At 43.0% G+C, this 6,018-nt stretch overlaps 1 pseudogene; it reads right to left on the reverse strand.

The window, feature by feature from the left end:
- Positions 1–501: 501 nt before the first annotated feature.
- LOC135572829 (interferon gamma 1-like) lies at positions 502–4,363 on the reverse strand (annotated as a pseudogene).
- Positions 4,364–6,018: the final 1,655 nt, after the last annotated feature.

A 6,018-nucleotide genomic window follows, 5' to 3' on the forward strand; every position in this document is an offset into this window, starting at 1 on the left:
TATGGGCCCCATGCAGGAGAGGGTTTTTGGTTTTCAATACAAGAACTATTATAAAAGTCAGTGGGTCAATGTGTGATATTTCCATACAGCACCAAACATAGATTAGTGTGTGTGTGTGTGTGTGTGTGTGTGTATAGATATCAGTCATCAGAGCTGGTTCATCAGTGTCTGTTTATTCAGTCATAGAATTGACAGATTTAGCAATAAATAACTATTTATTAAAAAAAAAAAAACATTTTCTAGATAATGATTAATAAATATAAATGTATTGAGAAAACTAAATACTCTTATCAATGATAATATACCATTGAGTATTGTGCGTGATTTCATCGATTAAATAAATACATTTTATAAATAGATGTCCAGTTGAGGTATTTTGTATCAAGGAAAATTTTTACTTCAATATGTATCTCAACTGTGGCTTTTGGATGGGGGTTCCCTAGGTACAGATCTAGGATCAGCCTCCCTCCCCCAATCCTAACCTTCACCGTTAGAGGGAAATGCTAAACTGACCCAAGGTCAGCTTCCAGGTGTATCTTCACCCTACACCTAGCAGTAAACAGTAAACACGATTGGTCATCTACATGATGTGTGATTTGAGCCTCTGGGCTTGCCGTCTCTTCCTGCGGTTGTCCTTCTTTAGATGGAACTTAAGGGCCAGTTTGGAGGCTTTCTCGTAGATGGTAATGAACTCGGACAGAGCCTTCCCTGGACTGTGGTGTCACTGGTCTGAGACAGAAGATACAGGCATTAACTATCAGGTAATAAGTTCATCAGGTGTCATGATGATGGTGTCTATACAGTAGACTCTACTACAGTCATGATGGTGTCTATACAGTAGACTATACTACAGTCATGATGGTGTCTATACAGTAGACTATACTACAGTCATGATGGTGTCTATACAGTAGACTATACTACAGTCATGATGGTGTCTATACAGTAGACTATACTACAGTCATGGTGTCTATACAGTAGACTATACTACAGCCATGATGATGGTGTCTATACAGTAGACTATACTACAGTCATGATGGTGTCTATACAGTAGACTATACTACCGTCATGATGGTGTCTATACAGTAGACTATACTACAGTCATGATGGTGTCTATACAGTAGACTATACTACAGTCATGGTGTCTATACAGTAGACTATACTACAGCCATGATGATGGTGTCTATACAGTAGACTATACTACAGTCATGATGGTGTCTATACAGTAGACTATACTACCGTCATGATGGTGTCTATACAGTAGACTATACTACAGTCATGATGGTGTCTATACAGTAGACTATACTACAGTCATGGTGTCTATACAGTAGACTATACTACAGCCATGATGATGGTGTCTATACAGTAGACTATACTACAGTCATGATGATGTCTATACAGTAGACTATACTACCGTCATGATGGTGTCTATACAGTAGACTATACTACAGTCATGGTGTCTATACAGTAGACTATACTACAGCCATGATGATGGTGTCTATACAGTAGACTATACTACAGTCATGATGGTGTCTATACAGTAGACTATACTACAGCCAATGATGATGGTGTCTATACAGTAGACTACTACAGTCATGATGGTGTCTATACAGTAGACTATACTACAGCCAATGATGATGGTGTCTATACAGTAGACTATACTACAGTCATGATGATGGTGTCTATACAGTAGACTATACTACAGCCATGATGATGGTGTCTATACAGTAGACTATACTACAGTCATGATGGTGTCTATACAGTAGACTATACTACAGCCAATGATGATGGTGTCTATACAGTAGACTATACTACAGTCATGATGGTGTCTATACAGTAGACTACTACAGCCAATGATGATGGTGTCTATACAGTAGACTACTACAGTCATGATGATGGTGTCTATACAGTAGACTATACTACAGTCATGATGATGGTGTCTATACAGTAGTCTATACTACAGTCATGATGGTGTCTATACAGTAGACTATACTACAGTCATGATGGTGTCTATACAGTAGACTATACTACAGTCATGATGGTGTCTATACAGTAGACTATACTACAGTCATGATGATGGTGTCTATACAGTAGTCTATACTACAGTCATGATGGTGTCTATACAGTAGACTATACTACAGTCATGATGGTGTCTATACAGTAGACTATACTACAGTCATGATGGTGTCTATACAGTAGACTATACTACAGTCATGATGATGGTGTCTATACAGTAGACTATACTACAGCCATGATGGTGTCTATACAGTAGACTATACTACCGTCATGATGGTGTCTATACAGTAGACTATACTACAGTCATGATGATGGTGTCTATACAGTAGACTATACTACAGTCATGATGATGGTGTCTATACAGTAGACTATACTCCAGCCAATGATGATGGTAGCCAGAAAAGCTGCTGATTTAAATGTTGCATAGTCTATAGGATATATTTAAAAAACAACGTAATGATGCATAAGTGCATGTCATTGTGCTATGTGACTTCATCTGCTAAAATATTAAGCGATGAAGATGTGAAAGTAGACTATAGCAGATCTGTGTTCTACTTCATGGAGGGAAGCTCACCTCGATGGCCCACAGGTTCTGCAGGTGTGTCCTCAGCTCAGGTGTCCTCCCCAGGAAATAGTGTTTCTGGAGATCCTGAATTTTCCCCTTGACATATTTCAGACTCTCAATCATTTCCTGGTCCCCCGTCTGGTTCAGCATCTGGCCGAAGATACTCAGATACACGTCCAGAACCACACTCATCAACACCCTCCGCTCACTGTCCTGAGGGAGAGAAGGAAGGAGAGTACTTTTACAATCTTGAAACTTAGTTTTGTCTCCAGCCTAGCCCAAAGGGTAAGCAGTAGTTTCACATTGGTGATATTAGCCTGAAGGGGATAACAATGTGTAACATTATATGTTACCTCAAACGTGTCCTTGGGGAAAACAGGGTTTCCGTTGAACAGCTGGTCCTTGGAGATCTTCTGAAAGAACAAGACATGATGACAATCAGTTGTTTTTCTCCTTCAACTTGCTGCAGTTTATTGCATATAGAGGACTCTTCTCCCCCTAATCAAAAGTATAGTGTCTGTCAGACCTGGGCTAAATACGTCAAATAACTTAAAATACATCATTTAGTTTGTCACGTACAATGGCAACAATGGAGTAGTCCCAAAAGTGCAAACTCCAAGCTACATCTAAGCTAAAGCTCACCTCAGATGGAAGTGTTTGAGCCAGGTCTGGTGTCTATGGGCCTACCTGGAAATGCACTGTTATGATGATGTCATCATTTTCGGTTTCATTTCAGTCTCACTGACAAGTATTTCCTGCTTGGGCAGGAAGTGTGGAACTCCTCTTGGTTTTAGTCAAACATTTGATTTCTAACTCATCAACATCCAATGTTCTCCCTGTTCTGTCCTACTGTTGGCCTCCCATTAGGAAGGAGAACTCCCTGTTCTGTCCTACTGTTGGCCTCCCATTAGGAAGGAGAACTCCCTGTTCTGTCCTACTGTTGGCCTCCCATTAGGAAGGAGATCTCCCTGTTCTGTCCTACTGTTGGCCTCCCATTAGGAAGGAGATCTCCCTGTTCTGTCCTACTGTTGGCCTCCCATTAGGAAGGAGATCTCCCTGTTCTGTCCTACTGTTGGCCTCCCATTAGGAAGGAGATCTCCTGTTCTGTCCTACTGTTGGCCTCCCATTAGGAAGGAGATCTCCCTGTTCTGTCCTACTGTTGGCCTCCCATTAGGGAAGGAGATCTCCTGTTCTGTCCTACTGTTGGCCTCCCATTAGGAAGGAGATCTCCCTGTTCTGTCCTACTGTTGGCCTCCCATTAGGAAGGAGATCTCCCTGTTCTGTCCTACTGTTGGCCTCCCATTAGGAAGGAGAACTCCCTGTTCTGTCCTACTGTTGGCCTCCCATTGGGAAGCAGGAGTCTAAAGTTTGCTGATGCAAACACAGTCAGTAGAGGCCAATCAGCTGTCGTGTCTCTGTGTCTGTCTGTCTGTCTGTCTGTCTGTCTGTCTGTCTGTCTGTCTGTCTGTCAGGAGAAACCCCTGTTTCCCCAGTTAATAATGTGTATGATACTTACATAGTGGACTTTCAGTTTGTCTATGTTTCTCTTCATGTTCATTGATGTGTACTGAGCAGCATGACTCCATCCTAAAGTCATCCATCCCATCAAGCAGAAACACATCACAGCTCTTGATAACACATCCATGGCCCTCAACGTCACGCTGAAGATCCCTCAAAGATCAATAGTCCTCAATCGGTTTACGGTAACTTCAGTCAAAGTCCTTGACTTGAGTTGACTTAACGAGACAGCCTTGTAGCTGAGACGACCCAAGTCTTGTTCTTCTGTGTCTGTCTGACTGATGCTGAGGCTAAGACAGGCAAGTATTTATATAGTTGAGGCAGAGGCAGAAACGATAGAGGTGTGAGGTTGTGGGTTCTCTGACTGAGCGAAGTTTCCTTTAAATCAAACACCAACACACGGCCGCTCATTAACACCTTTTTTTTAGCAGCAGAGCAGGGGGTCTTGGGTTGGAATCCCTAGGAAACAGGTAGTTTTGACACCTTCTGGGGAAGTTCTTTGGTGATGTGGGTATGATGAGGGGAAAGGAGGAGAATCAGGAGAAGGTATGTGGGGAGGGGGATGTCTGGGTTGATGTCATCTTAGAATGACGCGCTTTCTGCGTCCCAAACGGCACACTATTCCCTACATAGTATGCTACTTTTGACCAGAGCCATGACGGGCTTCTTCGTGATTAGTGGTTCTAGCTGATCAACTAATGCAACTCATGCAACTGTGGTGTTTCCTCTGACTGGCTTTGTAGTAAATGTTGCATGGTTTGATGTAATACTGAAACTAACACCAATGCCATCATGCTCTTATTAGATACTGCCATACCTGATATATACCATCTGTTGGTCTCTGTAGGCGTAGTTCTCTTTCATCATTGTAGGTCTGCCTCCCAAATGGCACCTAGTCCTTATGTAGTGCACTACTTTAGACCAGGACCCATGGGGTAGTGCACTACTTTAGACCAGGGCCCATGGGGTAGTGCACTACTTTAGACCAGGGCCCATAGGGGTAGGGACCTACTTTAGACCAGGGCCCATAGGGATAGTGCACTACTTTAGACCAGGGCCCATGGCATGCCATTTGGGACATATCCCTAATTTCTGTAGGGAATACAGTTGATGTCTCTTTCGTCAGGCGAATGAATAGGTTTGATAGACAGTTGAAAGTCATTAGATATTATCAATACATATCAACTACATGATTCAGTAAGTGGACAGCTGCTCGTCCAAAATCTCATTCCAAAATCATGGCCATTAATATGGAGTTGGTCCCCCTTTGCTGTTGTAACAGCCTCACTGTTCTGGGAAGGCTTTCCACTAGATGTTGGTACATTGCTGCTGTAACAGCCTCCACTCTTCTGGGAAGGCTTTCCACTAGATGTTGGGACATTGCTGCTGTAACAGCCTCCACTGTTCTGGGAAGGCTTTCCACTAGATGTTGGAACATTGCTGCTATAACAGCCTCCACTCTTCTGGGAAGGCTTTCCACTAGATGTTGGAACATTGCTGCTATAACAGCCTCCACTCTTCTGGGAAGGCTTTCCACTAGATGTTGGTACATTGCTGCTGTAACAGCCTCCACTCTTCTGGGAAGGCTTTCCACTAGATGTTGGGACATTGCTTCAGGGACTTACTTCCATTCAACCACAAGAGCATTAGTGAGATCGAGCACTGATGTTGGGCGATTAGGCCTGGCTCGCAGTCGGCGTTCCAATTCATCCCAAAGGTGTTTGATGGGGGTTGAGGTCAGGGCTCTGTGCAGACCCGTCAAGTTCTTCCACACTAATCTCGACACAAAACCATTTCTGTATGGAGCTCGCTTTGTGCACGGAGGCATTGTCTTGCTTGAAACAGCAAAGGACCTTCCCCAAACAAAGTTGGAAGCACAGAACCGTCTAGAACGTCATTTGTATGCTGTTGCGTTAAGATTT

This window comes from Oncorhynchus nerka, linkage group LG8, assembly GCF_034236695.1.
Source record: "Oncorhynchus nerka isolate Pitt River linkage group LG8, Oner_Uvic_2.0, whole genome shotgun sequence".
Classification (NCBI taxonomy): Eukaryota; Metazoa; Chordata; class Actinopteri; order Salmoniformes; family Salmonidae; genus Oncorhynchus; species Oncorhynchus nerka.